Source organism: Lissotriton vulgaris, chromosome 1_2 (genome assembly GCF_964263255.1).
Source record: "Lissotriton vulgaris chromosome 1_2, aLisVul1.2, whole genome shotgun sequence".
Taxonomy (NCBI): domain Eukaryota; kingdom Metazoa; phylum Chordata; class Amphibia; order Caudata; family Salamandridae; genus Lissotriton; species Lissotriton vulgaris.
Window position 1 is genome coordinate 357,225,868 of NC_141686.1, and position 14,722 is coordinate 357,240,589.

The 14,722-nt window shown below is 47.2% G+C and overlaps 2 protein-coding genes across 2 annotated transcripts in view; one reads left to right on the forward strand and one right to left on the reverse strand.

Annotated features, from left to right (window-relative positions):
* The window catches only part of LOC147736828 (uncharacterized), a 58,560-nt gene extending 49,845 nt beyond the window's left edge, over positions 1 to 8,715 (reverse strand). Inside the window, exon 1 of the mRNA XM_086953587.1 lies at positions 8,598 to 8,715. The gene's annotated coding sequence lies outside the window, so the exon portion shown is untranslated. The remainder of the gene's footprint in view (positions 1 to 8,597) is intronic.
* Positions 1 to 14,722, forward strand: part of LOC147736825 (uncharacterized) — a 467,810-nt gene that overhangs the window by 303,133 nt on the left and 149,955 nt on the right. The window lies entirely within an intron of this gene.

Genomic DNA, 14,722 nt, shown 5'->3' on the forward strand with positions numbered 1-14,722 from the left:
ATCTTGGCTCCTCCCCCTGTGTAAGTACTTTTAATCATTGCGTAAGTTCTATACATTATATTAAATTCATTTACTTTTGCATATCATGTGTTTATGAGTATTGTTCTGCCTAGCTGACTATTGGGGCCCTGGTTGTCTCTATTTGTGGTTGTGATCGGGGACGTTATAATGGATGGTTAGGATCAATTAGTACAACGAAATAAATTTTCCAGGAGAGATTTGCTCTTTAATTACCTGTGGTACCCCTTCTCTTGGGTGTGGGGTCGCTCCCATTCTCTCTTTTTATCGTCTCTTTAGTGTGCGCCTGTCTTCATTCCTCTCCTTACCAGCGGTGCGTCGCGGCGGCGGAGGGGCGATGGTGTGCGGGGACTGGGAGAGGAACCCCTTGGCCCCCACACCGAGCTCGGTTCCGGTCTCTGCCCCCTCCCTGGTCCCCAGTCTCCTCCCTGCTCCCCGTCCCTTCCCCCCTGCCCCGGTGCTCCAGTCCCCGCCTCCCTCTCGTCTGCTCGTCACTCCCTGGCAGTGTCTGCCAAGGGCACCTCAGGACACATCCCGGCGGCTGGTAATTAGGCTGAGAGCCCGGGGAGCCCTGGCACGGCCGGAGGGGTGAGAGCGCATGAAGCACGGCCCCTCCTCCCCAGAACCTGTGGATGGGGGGGGGGGGTCAGACTGGCGCCGCCTCCCCCCACACCTACCAGTGCCCCCTCCACCTACACAGATGATACTGAGCGGAGTAGTTCATGCTGGTGGGTAGTTTCAGGATTTCAGCGCTCCATGATTTCAGCACTCCGACCTCTTGATAAAGCTGCTCTAGCCGCTGTGAAAAGACTCCCGCGAGACTCCCTACCAATAAACCCTAGGGAACGACATCAAACGAGCCCTCACATCCCACCGAAAGGTAAAGCACCCCAACTATCCTCCACATGTGTGCAAAACGCAACCCCTGGTAAACCAATTCAGTGCACCCCTCCTTTGAGCATGACCACCAACATGTGCTGGCAGCAGATAAACAAAGTAAGTGCCATCAACATCACCATCAGATGAAGGACAATGTAGACGCCAGTAAGGTCAACTCCCAACCAGCCCCAGCGCCCCTGCATGCTCCCTCGAACCAGAATTACAAAGAAGGTGATACCAAGGTGTTTTCTTCAAGAAAATTAATTATGAGAACAAGAAATATTAATTATCTGTCTCGTCACAACATCAGTTGTATGATATCTATCTATCATCTATTATAACGTTCATCCGATGGTCATTACCAGCAATTACAAATACAAATAACTTAAACGACAAAACACCACAAAACAGTAATTCGGTTTGTGAATTATTTTAAAGATCCTTTTTTCATTTTATACATTCTTAATATAAATCAGTCAACCAAACAATATTCAATCTTGTAAGGAATGACATGTTTGAATCCAAAAACCAAATATTCAATTCTAGATCCAGGTGGTCCAAGTGTCCTTTTGTTGTGGACCCTCAATCCAAGGTTTGTGTAAGAAGCCCAATGATTTATTTACAAGGAAAACATGGCAATGTTTTTTCTTAGCCTAATTTCCTTTTCGGACACCAAACTAGCAAGAAGCACGGGAAGCCAAACAAAGTTTTTATGGCTTCAGAACCAAATAATGCTCTTGGGGAATATATCCACACAGTCTCCAAATCCAAACAGGTGCCGAAATAGATAATAACTGTCGACGCGTTTCGGCCTTTCAATTACTTATACGCCTCATCAGGACAAAGGGCAACATTTCTTTTAACTGATCCAAGATGTTATTATCCAAATAACAAAAACAAATATGGGTAAGGTCGTCCAATGTTGCGGATATAGTTCAACAATGTCACTTAAATCCGGGCGAACTTCATATATTAGGTACACCTGTGCAATCCAGGTTTCTTTAGAATCTCATAAATGTGATGTAATCACCGGCATCTGCAGGGTATCGAAACCCACATTGCATCCGGGAAACGAGCAAGAGTCTCCTAACCCTCGGCGTGCTCCCTCGAACCAGCCCCACTCTCCAGTCAAAGTAGATTTAAGCAGTCCCCACACCCCGCCAAAATAAGACCAATTAACAGCTACTTTCCAACATCCTGTGTGTCTGAGTAAGTCCAACCCTCATATCTACCCACCCTCTTCCAAACAAACCTTACTATCAGCACAGTCATGCACCACATGCAACCAAAACAATACCAATCAAAACTCAATTTCAAGGTACACCAAGCCCAACGTCCTGAACAACCCTCCACAACAGCACCCATGCAATATCCCATAGTGTTTCCACGTTCAATCAAGAGCAAACCACCAAATGGACTGACACCGTGGCAAGCTCTTCCCAAGCTCTACATTGCATAAAACCAAAATAACACTTCGGCAACTAGTCCCAAAAGCCAAGCAAAATTAGCCCTGTGAACACCCACATCTTAAGGAGAACACCCCATCCATTCCCCATATTCAACCATATAGCCACCTGCATTGGAAACTGCCCCCAGCAACCCACATGCCTATACAATACCCCAGAGACCCCCACGCCCAAAGAAAGCCAGCCCCAACAACCCATCAAGCTCTTCACAACCAGTCTCCACTTCCAAGCAAACTATTTCCCAACGAGCCCCCCCCACACACACACAATGAAAATAACAACCCTCAACAGCCATTCGATGAAGACACCCAAAAGGTTTGTGTCCAAGCAATACTCTATTGAGCCACAACTTCCAAGCAGGGACCCCCCATACACACACACACACGTCTAGTCAATCACTTTCAACAAGCCACAGCATACTAGAAGGTTCTTCACCAACCATCCCCACACCAAAACAAGATTTTCCCACCTGCTCCCACATTCAAACAAGACGACCCCAAGTAGCTTCACGTACTCTCATCCACAAGCCCATCCATGCAACAAGGCCCCTCCAAACATCCCCTCGAAAAACTAAGCTCCCCACAACAAGCTCCCGAATACAAAGGTTCCCCCCCTAAACACCATCCCCTTGCAAATAAGACAAGCATTGGCATAGCCAATAGGTCTCGCCTTTGGGACCTTATAAGTGTTTAGCCATGGAACAGTTGATGTTGTTGCACCAAGGATATTGTGCTGCGCCCAACACTGACAGCACGGGGAAAGAGGTATTTTACTGTAACCTGCACTAGTGGGTGTAAGACAGGGGAAAGAGGTATTTAACTGTGACCTGCACTAGTGGGTGTAAGACAGAGAAAGAGGCCTTTTACTGTAACCTGCACTAGTGGGTGTAAGACGGGGAAAGAGGTCTTTTACTGTAACCTGCACTAGTGGGTGTAAGACGGGGGAAAGAGGCCTTTTACTGTAACCTGCACTAGTGGGTGTAAGACAGGGAAAGAGGCCTTTTACTGTAACCTGCACTAGTGGGTGTAAGACAGAGAAAGAGGCCTTTTACTGTAACCTGCACTAGAGGGTGTAAGACGGGGAAAGAGGCCTTTTACTGTAACCTGCACTAGAGGGTGTAAGACAGGGAAAGAGGCCTTTTACTGTAACCTGCACTACTGGGTGTAAGACAGGGAAAGAGGCCTTTTACTGTAACCTGCACTAGTGGGTGTAAGACAGGGAAAGAGGCCTTTTACTGTAACCTGCACTAGTGGGTGTAAGACAGAGAAAGAGGCCTTTTACTGTAACCTGCACTAGTGGGTGTAAGACGGGGAAAGAGGCCTTTTACTGTAAACTGCACTAGTGGGTGTAAGACGGGGAAAGAGGCCTTTTACTGTAACCTGCACTAGTGGGTGTAAGACGGGGAAAGAGGACTTTTACTGTAACCTGCACTAGTGGGTGTAAGACGGGGGAAAGAGGCCTTTTACTGTAACCTGCACTAGTGGGTGTAAGACGGGGAAAGAGGCCTTTTACTGTAACCTGCACTAGTGGGTGTAAGACGGGGGAAAGAGGCCTTTCACTGTAACCTGCACTGGTGGGTGTAAGACGGGGTAAGAGGTCTTTTACTGTAACCTGCACTAGTGGGTGTAAGACGGGGTAAGAGGTCTTTTACTGTAACCTGCACTAGTGAGTGTAAGACGGGGTAAGAGGTCTTTTACTGTAACCTGCACTAGTGGGTGTAAGATGGGGAAAGAGGCCTTTTACTGTAACCTGCACTAGTGGGTGTAAGACGGGGAAAGAGGCCTTTTACTGTAACCTGCACTAGTGGGTGTAAGACGGGGGAAAGAGGCCTTTTACTGTAACCTGCACTAGTGGGTGTAAGACGGGGGATAGAGGCCTTTTACTGTAACCTGCACTAGTGGGTGTAAGACGGGGAAAGAGGCCTTTTACTGTAACCTGCACTAGTGGGTGTAAGACAGGAAAAGAGGCCTTTCACTGTAACCTGCACTAGTGGGTGTAAGACGGGGAAAGAGGCCTTTTACTGTATCCTGCACTAGCGGGTGTAAGACGGGGGAAAGAGGCCTTTTACTGTAACCTGCACTAGTGGGTGTAAGACGGGGAAAGAGGCCTTTTACTGTAACCTGCACTAGTGGGTGTAAGACGGGGGAAAGAGGCCTTTTACTGTAACCTGCACTAGTGGGTGTAAGACGGGGAAAGAGGCCTTTTACTGTAACCTGCACTAGTGGGTGTAAGACGGGGTAAGAGGTCTTTTACTGTAACCTGCACTAGTGGGTGTAAGATGGGGAAAGAGGCCTTTTACTGTAACCTGCACTAGTGGGTGTAAGACGGGGAAAGAGGCCTTTTTCTGTCAAACCGACTCACGGCCGAGTTACAAGAGTTGCAGTGAAAAGTCTCACATCACTGAGACGCAACATGTTTCCTGGATAGCGTATGTTCGCCTTGAAGGGTATCTTCTACAACAGATATTTATTGCTGAGCGAATCATCACTAATAACATTGTAACATATGGTACAAGAATATTTCGATATAATATTTAAAAATATCTATAGAAGGCCAAGTCTTGGCTTTTTTATTTCACTCCCACCTTAAAGCCCACCGGGTCCACTAAGACTCCCCCCCCCCGCTCTGCCCGCCTCCTCTGCCTCAGATGCTCCTAAGATCCCCCTCACCCATCCTCCCCGTCCCTCCTCTGCCCCCCTTGTCCCTCCTTCCTCCGCCCCTCGCCCCCACTCCTCTGCCCCTGAAATGAAATGAAATGAAATGAAAGCGGGATTTATATAGCGCATGGCTGCCCGAGAGCGTCCCAGCGCTGAGATTGCATATACAACTGAGGGAAGGGAGGGGGGCAGAGATGGGATGGAAACTTTATAGTGGGAAGAGGTGAGTTTTGAGTAGTTTCCGGAATTTCATGTGGTTGGGTTCGGCGCGAAGCTGGGTTGGCAGGGCGTTCCATAGAGTAGCAGCTGTAACAGAGAAGCGGCGTCCTCCAGTGCGGGCTTTCTTTACTCTATGGACAGTGGCCAGGTTACTTTGGGAGGAACAGAGGGACCTGTTGGGTTTGTATGGGTAGAGCATGGTCTTCAGCATTGGAGGCCCTAGGTTTTGCATGGCTCTATGGGTGGTGCATAGGGCCTTGAATATGACCCTTTCTCGGATAAGTAAACAATGAAGTGCCTTTAGGGCTGGTTTGGCAGATGCTCTTCGGGGGGTTCCTGTCAGAATCCGAGCAGCGGCATTTTGTGTTCTCTGAAGAACATTGATGGTGGCTTCTGGGGCCGCCAGGAAGAGGGCGTTGCTATAATCTAACCTAGATAATATTAGGCCCTGGATGAGCATTTTTTGTGATTGTGCGGGGAGTAGTGGGAGAATCTTCCTGGCTGGGAGAAGTAAGCCCACACAGGTACCGGCTGTTTTTTTTGTCTGTGTTTTCAGAGATAGATCCTGTTCTAGCCAGAAGCCTAAACTCTTGAGTTCCGTCTTGGGCTGAAGAAGGGGACCCAGGCATGAGGGCCACATGGCTGAGGGAAGAGGTGATATTTGATGTCCCATCAACATGAGCTCGGTTTTGGAGCCATTAAGTTTCAGTCTTGAGTTGGACATCCAATCATGGATTCCCTCAAGACAGTCATGGAGGTTTTTTATATCTTTTCGCCTTCAAGGGAAAAGGACACAACCATTTGGGTGTCGTCAGCGTATGTGACGGCTTTTATCCCAAAGGGAGTGACCACATCCTCCAGTGGGGCCATGTATGTGTTAAATAGAGTAGGGCTCAGTGAAGAGCCCTGTGGTACCCCACACTGGAGGTGGAAAAGATCTGATCGTTTATTCCCTTCACAGACCTGGAAGGTTCCGTCCTTCAGGAAAGATGAAAGCCAAGTAAGCGCCTTATCCCTCACTCCTAGTTTGAGTAGTCGCTGGATCAGGATCTTGTGGTCCACCGTGTCAAATGCAGCGCTTAGATCCAGGAGGATCAGTAAAACTGATCCCCCTGAATCCAAGATGCATCTGGCTTCCTCGACTACTTTCAGGAGGGCGGTCTCGGTCCCCTGCCCTGGACGAAAACTTGTTTGCGATGGGCGTAGGAGATTGTTGGTTTCGAGGAAAGCCGACAGTTGCTGGTTGACCAGTTTCTCTGCAATCTTACTCATGCCTGGTAAGAGAGAGATTGGGCGCAGATTGGAAAGGTCTGAAGGATCCTGGCCTGGTTTTTTTTGAAGAGCTTTGACTATTGCATGTTTCCAGTTAGGGGGGACTACTCCTTGGCTAAGAGAGGCATTAATAAGATTTGTTGCAAGGTGTGAGATAGTTGGTCCGACTTGTTTAAGGATACGAATGGGGGCTGGGTCAGTGGGTGAACCGCTTTTCATGCCTGAAAGAGTTTTCAAGAAGTCTTCGTTGGACAGCTGGTGAAAACTGTCTAGAGTCGGGCCGGTTGTGGGGGGTACCAGTTCATAGTGGAGTTTGTTATCCGTTATAGGTGGGAGGGTTTGTAGAATGTTGGTGATTTTGTTCTGAAAAAAGGTTGCTATTTGATTGCATCTAGAGACTGTAGGTTGCTGAGTGGAAGGAGGATTGGGGATTTTGAGTAGCTCTTTGACTATTTTATAAGTCTCCCTGGATGAATTGGATGCATTTTTAATTTTTTCATTGAAGAAGGATGCTTGGGCTGATTTTCGGGCTAATTTGTAGGTCCTCATTGCTTTTTTATATTCATCTTTGATGATGGGGTCCCAGTTTTTCCTCCATTTCCGCTCTTGGATCTTACAAATTTTTTTAAGGTTCCTTAGTTCCTGGGAGTACCATGGGGATTTGAAGGTCATGCTTTTTTTCTTTATATTTTTCTTGGGAGCGACTACATCAAGAGTAGAGGTGAGCCATCTAGTGAAATTTTCGTCTGCTTTTACGGGATCAGGGAGAGCGGAGGGGGCGGAGCTTATCAGTTCCTGGGTCCAACGCTCAAATGAGAGTTTGGACCAGATTCTATCCTGTTCTCTAGAAGACGAGGTTTGGGGAGTGTTTAGAGTAGTTTGCCAAGTGAAAGGAATGAGGGAATGGTCAGACCATGGCAACGGGAGTGAAGGTCGTGTTTCTATTTTTGACAGGTTGGTGAAAAGAGGATCTAGAAGGTGACCCTTGGTATGAGTTGCCTCTGAATTTAAGAGGTGTACGTCAAGTGCCTTTAGTTCAGAAATGAGGTCCCTTGCGGTTTAGTCTGAACTGTCCTCGAAATGGAGGTTTAAATCTCCAAGCAGGATAAAATTAGAGGTTGAGGTGCAGGAGGAGATCGTGGAGTCTAGTAGTGAACCGACAAAGTTTTCTAGATTGCCGGGTGGTCGGTATACGAGGGTACCCGAGAGGGATTTGTTGGGAGTTATTTGGAGGGAAAAGTGGACGCTTTCGCAGTCTTCGATTCCTGCTTCTTGTAGCCTGCATATGAAGGTGCTTCGGTAAACAATCGCTATCCCACCTCCTTTTCCCTCCCCCCTCATCTGCTCCTCGCCACCCTTCCTCTGCCCCTCGCCCCCCCTTCCTCTGCCCCTCACCCCCTCCTCTGCCCCCCTTCCTCTGCCCATCTCCCCCTCTCCTCCTCTGTGCTCCCCTCCTCTGCCCCCTCCTCTCCCCCTCCCCTCCCCTCTCCCTCCTCTGCCCCTTCCCTCTTCCTCCTCTGCCCCCCTCACCCCCTCCTCTGCCCCCCTTACCCCCTCCTCTGCCTCCTCTTCCTCCACGGCTCCCCTCCCTCTGCCCCCTCCTCCCCCTTCCCTGCCTCCCTCCCTCCTCCTCCCTCCTTCTGCCCCCTCCTCCCCCCTCCCTCCTTCTACCCCCTCCTCCCCTCTCCCTCCTTCTGCCCCCTCCTCCCCCCTCCCTCCTTCTGCCCCCTCCTCCCCCCTCCCTCATTCTGCCCCCTCCCTCCTTCTGCCCCCTCCCTCCTCCGCCCCCTTCCTCCTCCCCCTTCCCTCCTCTGCCCCCTCCTCCCCCCTCACTCCTCTGCCCCCTCCTCCCCCTCCCCCTCCCCCTCCCCCTCCCTCCTCCTCCTCCTCATTCTCTGCCCCCCTCCTTCCTCCTCCTCCTCTCCCCCTCCTCCCCCCTCTCGCCCCCCTCCCTCCCTCCCTCCATTCCCCTCCCTCCCCCTCCTCCTATGCCCCCTCTGTGCCCTCCCCTCTGCCCCGTCTGTGCCCTCCCCTCTGTGCCCTCCCCTCTGTGCCCCCCTCCCCTCCCTTCCCTCCTTAGTCTCACCGCTCTCCTCTCTCCTGGGTTTCTTCTCCTTCACTGTTGGAAACTCATGAACAGTTTCACTTCCGGGTCACCCGGGGCAGAAGCAACGGGGCCGATGGAGCTCCCCTCAGGCTTGAGAGATGAACAGTGTCTGGGTCACCGGGGGCAGCGTCAGCAGAAGCAGCGGAGGCGGAAAGAAGCCCCGCCCTGCCCTCTCACACGTGTCTGCTTCCGGGTCAGCGGCGGCAGAATCAGCACCAGCAGCGGAGCCAACCTGCAGCAGAGGAGGGAGAAGCCCTGGTGCTCTGTCCGTCTGTCCAGCGCAAGGAGGAGCCTGTCTGCAGGTCCCTTCACTTTCAGCAGGTCAGTGAGGCGTTAGATGGAGGGGGTGCCCCGAGCCTCTCACACTCAAGTGTGAATGCAGTAGGCAGGTGTGTGTGTGTGATATTTAATAACTGTGAGACTACATGGCCCACTGTTCTATATGAATCCCTTCATTTAGCCATGGCTCTTTAAAGGACAGTGCATTATGATATTTAAACACCCCTATTAACAGTGTTTAGATCCGAGCTATGTATCCTTGCTGAAATTCAGGACTTGAGGTGTACTGTGCAAGGGGTCACTTTGTGACCTTGTTATAATACATCAAAGATTTAGTGTGACCTCAGTGTGTGGTCTTAACTCCTTTATATCTGGAAAATGGGAATCAACCTTTACAATGCAACCATTGCATCGCACTACACTTACAACACAGGCATTACAACACAACATCCTTTACAAGGCATTACACAACAACGCAGGCATTACAACGTATGATACTACATCGCAATTCACTACTACGCAGGCATTACAACGCATACCATTACAATGCATACCATTGGAGTTAGAATAGTAATTTTTACCCCTCCACTATCCAACACTTACCCTACTGTTGCACCCCCTGTAGTTGGAATAGTCATTTGTATCCCCATACTATCCAATACTTACCTTAAATGCAATGTAATGGTTTGCGTTGTAAAGGTAGTATGCGATGTAATGAAATGCGTTGTAAAGGTAGTTTTTAAAAATGCGATGTAGTGTCATGCGATCCAATGGAATGCGTTGTAGTGGATGTCGCAATATAAAAACTGCGTTGTAAGTGCATGTGTTGTAAATGTATGCGTTGTAACGTCAGACATTTGTCCAGAATGGGTCCGTTTGGAGTTGTTACTGATTTTCACCAATACCTGCTCAGACCTTGTTCTTTGATGTTTGTATTCAGTGGGAGGTTGTCTCTGCAATGGATTAAGAGGTATGCTAGGAGGAAACAAAAGCATATTTTTACAGAACAATATTAGTTTCTTCTCTCAGAATACATGTCTTTATTAAGCACCTTTGTCCACAGTACTGTACATTGAACCCTTTGATATCTGCACTTTGTTCCCTAAAGTAAGGTGGTTGTTTTATTCATAACTAGCATATGAAGCTGACTTCTAGTTCGCTGATATACTAATGATTTGTGGGGCCCGGCAACACATATTTGGGGCTCCCTATTTAGAATTGAAGCATTGTACATGTTTCCATATTTCTGCGTGTCGCTAATATATGAAGTATTGCATGTCCATGGTAGTGATAGAGAGGAGGAATTTATATATTACAGAATGCTCCACCCACAGAACTGCTTCCTCCTCAGATACTGACACCTTCCAACTGCCTCAGCAGCATTCCACATTGGGTGTTGCCTCAGAGACTCTGGGATGACACAGCTCTGTTGAAGAGACTACAACACCTTTGTGAGAAGAGTGAGCCGTGATTATTTGGGGTGTTACATGTGATTGTACAGATCTGTGTCCACCCTGTGTGTAGGTCTCTTGGAGTAGTTGATGCCCGTGAATGGCTTGGTCGAAACCTAACCTTTCACTACAAAATGTATGGAAGTGATTTGTGTGTGCGAGACAGTGTGCATGTGTTTGTTTGTGATTGGTTGTCTTGGGTGGAACATTATATATGAGCGTGTAAGCGACTGATCCATCTGATTACTTATTTCCAGTGTGTAGGTCTTTGTGCCTGGGGATGGATTGTCTTTCATGTGTTCGTGCACAGCAGAGCACAATGCCTGTGTAATTGTGCAGCATTGAAAATGTGGTTAAGAGATATCTGGTTTGTTACATTAATCCATTTATAAATGAGGTGTGAAGTGTGAGGCTGTACAAGTGAGAGTTGGAGTTTGTGTCACATCTGTGAGTTCACAATTGAATGGACTTTTTAAAGAGCATTTATTGTTTGTGTGCGTGTTTGTTGCAAACATTTGGTATGTGCGTTGCAAGCATTTTGCCAAAGACAAGCCTGTCTGCTCCCAGGCACACCTGGCTGCCACTGCTGGGACCAGAAATCAGGTAGTATACTCAATATTTCTTTTATTCTGCATAAGATCTAAAGTCTTTCAGGTACACAGATTTTAGTATCTCCCTCATGTTTGTCTTGTTTTTAGAGGCAAATGGCGTGTATGCCAGCCACACATACTGGTACTCAACAGCCCTCACTGCGGACCAACAAACAATAAGACTCTTCTACATCCTCAGATTGAGGAGTCGTTAAAAGCGGCTTTACTAAACCCACCTTCCCTAGGCAAAGATGAGGTGGAAATACTCAAATTATTAGAATCTTCTAAGCTGGATATCCTGTTCTTAACTGAAACCTGGTTGTCAGAGGAATCTACTCCAGATCTCCAGAAGCCATACCCAAGATGACCAAAAGAGAATGAGCTCAGAGAAAGGAGGTAGGATAGCAGCAATTATTCACCAGTGGATCCACACATCTCTTTTATAAATTACTCCATTTAAAAAAAAATTTTTTTTCAAGATTTGCAAAATATACAGAGCTTGACATAGTGGTGTCCCCCCTCCCCCCACCCCGTTTTTACACAATAGAAGGATAAAGTTCAAAATATTAATCAGGAACATCAAAGTGCATACGAATAAAGCATCGTGAGAGAATTTCAAAAACTAGAAGTGTAATGGGACTTGCAGAACAGAGAGAAAGAAAAAGAAAAATGAAAAGAGAGACGAAAAAGAAAAGGGAGATCTGGAGGTTGGAGGTGCTAAGGAATTGAAGAGTTAAATATAGAGATTTAGTCTGAGCGTTCAAGCCATGTGGTAATAGGTTCCCATATGTCTATCCCTCTCCTTTTCCCTTTGCGACCTTTTTTAGCGTATATCGCTTTCTCAAGATGATATGTCGCCATTAGCCTGGCTAGCCACTGAGAGAATGGTGGCGGGTCTGCGTCTTTCCACCCGTAGGCTACACAGATCCTCCAAACTGTCATAGCTACAAACACCAAAGCGCCTCCTCTAGTCCACCTTAGTGTTTCACAGGTCCCTAGCATAATAGTTGTGGGGGTTAGTGTGTAGTCTTGTGAAACAACCTGTCCCAAGAATTCCTGTATTCTAGACTGGACAGAGGACAGTTTTTGGCAGGTAGCAAACATATGGATGGAGTCAGCTCCAACCGCTGAGCAGCATGAGCATGTTGTTCCCTCCCCCGTGCTCCACTTTGCAATTCTGCTAGGAGTTAAATATAAGAAAAAAATGGTTTTGAAGTGCTGTACTTGCAATTTAGCTGACAGTAAGTCTCTCTGTGAAAGTTCCAAGGATTTAAAAAACAGGCTACGTGGTGCTTCCAATTTTGATGACCACTTGTCAGCTATTCTAGGAAGATCATCCGGTGTGTTCAGAGTTAAAATGGCATAGATAGACCCTATTCGTGGGGCTATCGAAGTTGATAGCATATTGATAATTTTAACCTCTGAGAACCCAGCCAGTCCCCCCACCTTCCGTGAGAGAAAGCTATAAATAGCTGTGTACTTGAAGGCATCTTGCTGTTTTAACCCAAATTTGCTTTGAAGTTCTAAAAATGTGCTCACTCTCTCGTTTGAAATTAGGTCCCCTAGTTTTAAGATACCAGCTTTGTACCATTCTGCTAGGTAACTTAGGTAAAATATGCCAGGCAGATCTTGATTTTGAGTAAGGGGGGTGTAGTGATTAAACCTTCCAAGACCATAAATCCTGCGTATACTAGAAAATACCTTAAAAGAGTTCATCAGTGTCTTAAACCAAACTCGCTTGTAATATCCGTAGGATAGCTGTCTGAAAAGGCAGCCGCGAGCTTCCTCTCCTATTAACATCCGGAAAGGAGATGGCAATTCAGTAGAAGAGGTGCAAGGATGTGTTGTGATTAATTCGGTACTATATTGTAAGACTGATGCCCAATAATAGAGTACTATGTTTGGCAATGCCCACCCCCGTTCTTTAGCAAGTGTCAGTTGTTTCAGGGCCCGTCTTGGCTGTGAGTACGCCCAAATAAATTGTGTAAAAATTTGCTGAAACATTGCTAGCTGTATCTTGGTGAATTCTAGCGGAATAGAGCGAAAATAATAAAGTAATTTTGGAAAATATGTCATCTTAATTACGTTGCATCTTCTCACTATTGTAAGGTGCAGATTGTCAATTGTCTTAAGGGACTTTTTCGTATCAGTGGCCAAAGGGACTAAGTTCTCTGCTACCAGGTTGTCCAAATTTGCAGTTATAGTCACTCCCAGGTACTTTGCTTTTGTTACTACCCTGCTGTTATTCCAGTGAATTTCACTATTAGTTATTATCGGAGTTTTGGAGCTGTTTAGCGCGTATCCTGAGATTTATCCAAACCTATAGGCCTCTGCTTCTAGTGCCATCATAGCATTTTCGGGATCAGGGGTGGTGATGGCCAAGTCGTCTGCGTAAGCCAGTATCTTTGTTTGCAGTCCCTCTGTGCTCATGGCTTGAATGGCCGGATCTTTCTCTATTTTTTTTATTAGGGGATCTATATAAAGAGCGAACAGCAGAGGGGAGCAGGGACAGCCCTGCCTGGTGCCTCGTGAGATACTAAAGTGTTTTGGAGAGCCTCCCGTTTAACACTAGACAGGCTGTCGGATGGTAGTATAGTGCTTGCACTGCCTGCTTAAACTTTTGTCCAAACCCCATCCTCTCCATGATGCCCCACAGGAACCGCCAGGAGACCCGGTGAAATGCCTTTTTGGCGTCTAGTAAAATCAGGGACATCGGCTCTCCTGACACCTGTGCGGCATCAAACAGGGTGATGGCTCTCCGTGTATGCTCCGTGGTACCCTTTTTTGGAATTAATCCATGTTGCCACTTGGAGACCAGAGATTCTATTACCATGGACAGTCTGATTGCGAGCAACTTGGAGTAGATCTTAGAGTCGCAGTTTATCAAGGTAATGGGTCTATAAGAACCAATTTCTAAAGGTGATTTATCCTTTTTTGGGAAGATAGAATTTTTTGCATTAGACCAGGACGCGGGGGTGGCCCTCCGTTAAAAATAGTGGTGATTATGTCAAGAAAAATGCTTTATTTGGGGCGCAAAGACCTTATAAAATTCTACTGGGATACCATCTATACCCGCCGCTTTACCATCGGGTACACTGAATAGGGCAGCTGTAATATCGTCCCATTCTGGCACATTCTCTAACTGGGCAGAGTCGCCTGTATTAAGTTGCCTTAGTTCGATGTCCTGCAAGTAGTTAGTAATTTCTTGCTCTGCTAAGTCGTCAGGCTGGGTGTTTCCTTCTGAGTAAAGAGTTCCATATAAATCTTGAAAACCCTCTTGTATCTTATTAAAATCACTGGTTTCTATCCCTGAAGGTAGACGTATTTCGCAGTTTACAGTTTTTTGTCTTGTTTTGACGGCGAGGTGATGGCCAGTACTGTTGCCACACTCATATAGTGTCTCACCGGCGGCTGCCCACTTAGATGCAGCTCTTTCCGAGAATAATGCTCCTATTTTAGCCTTAATCAGTGTTGCTTCAGTTTGTATATTCTTTGTTTCAGCTCCGTTCTGGACCCTTTGGATTAATGCGGTTTCTACTGCAGTTAGCTTTATTTGTAGGTCGGTTATTAACTGCGTTTCTGTTTTATTCTTCCTAATTGAGAATCTTAGCGTTTCCCCCGGATACCAGCTTTTACCGTGTCCCAAACTACTGTGTTGGACGCTGACCCCACATTTATTTCAAGAAACTCCTGAATCCAGGCTTGCATATGGGTCTGATAGCTAGTATCCTGTAGAAGTTCTTTCTCAAAGCTCTACCTGGGGGTGTCCTTCCCAATCTCGAAC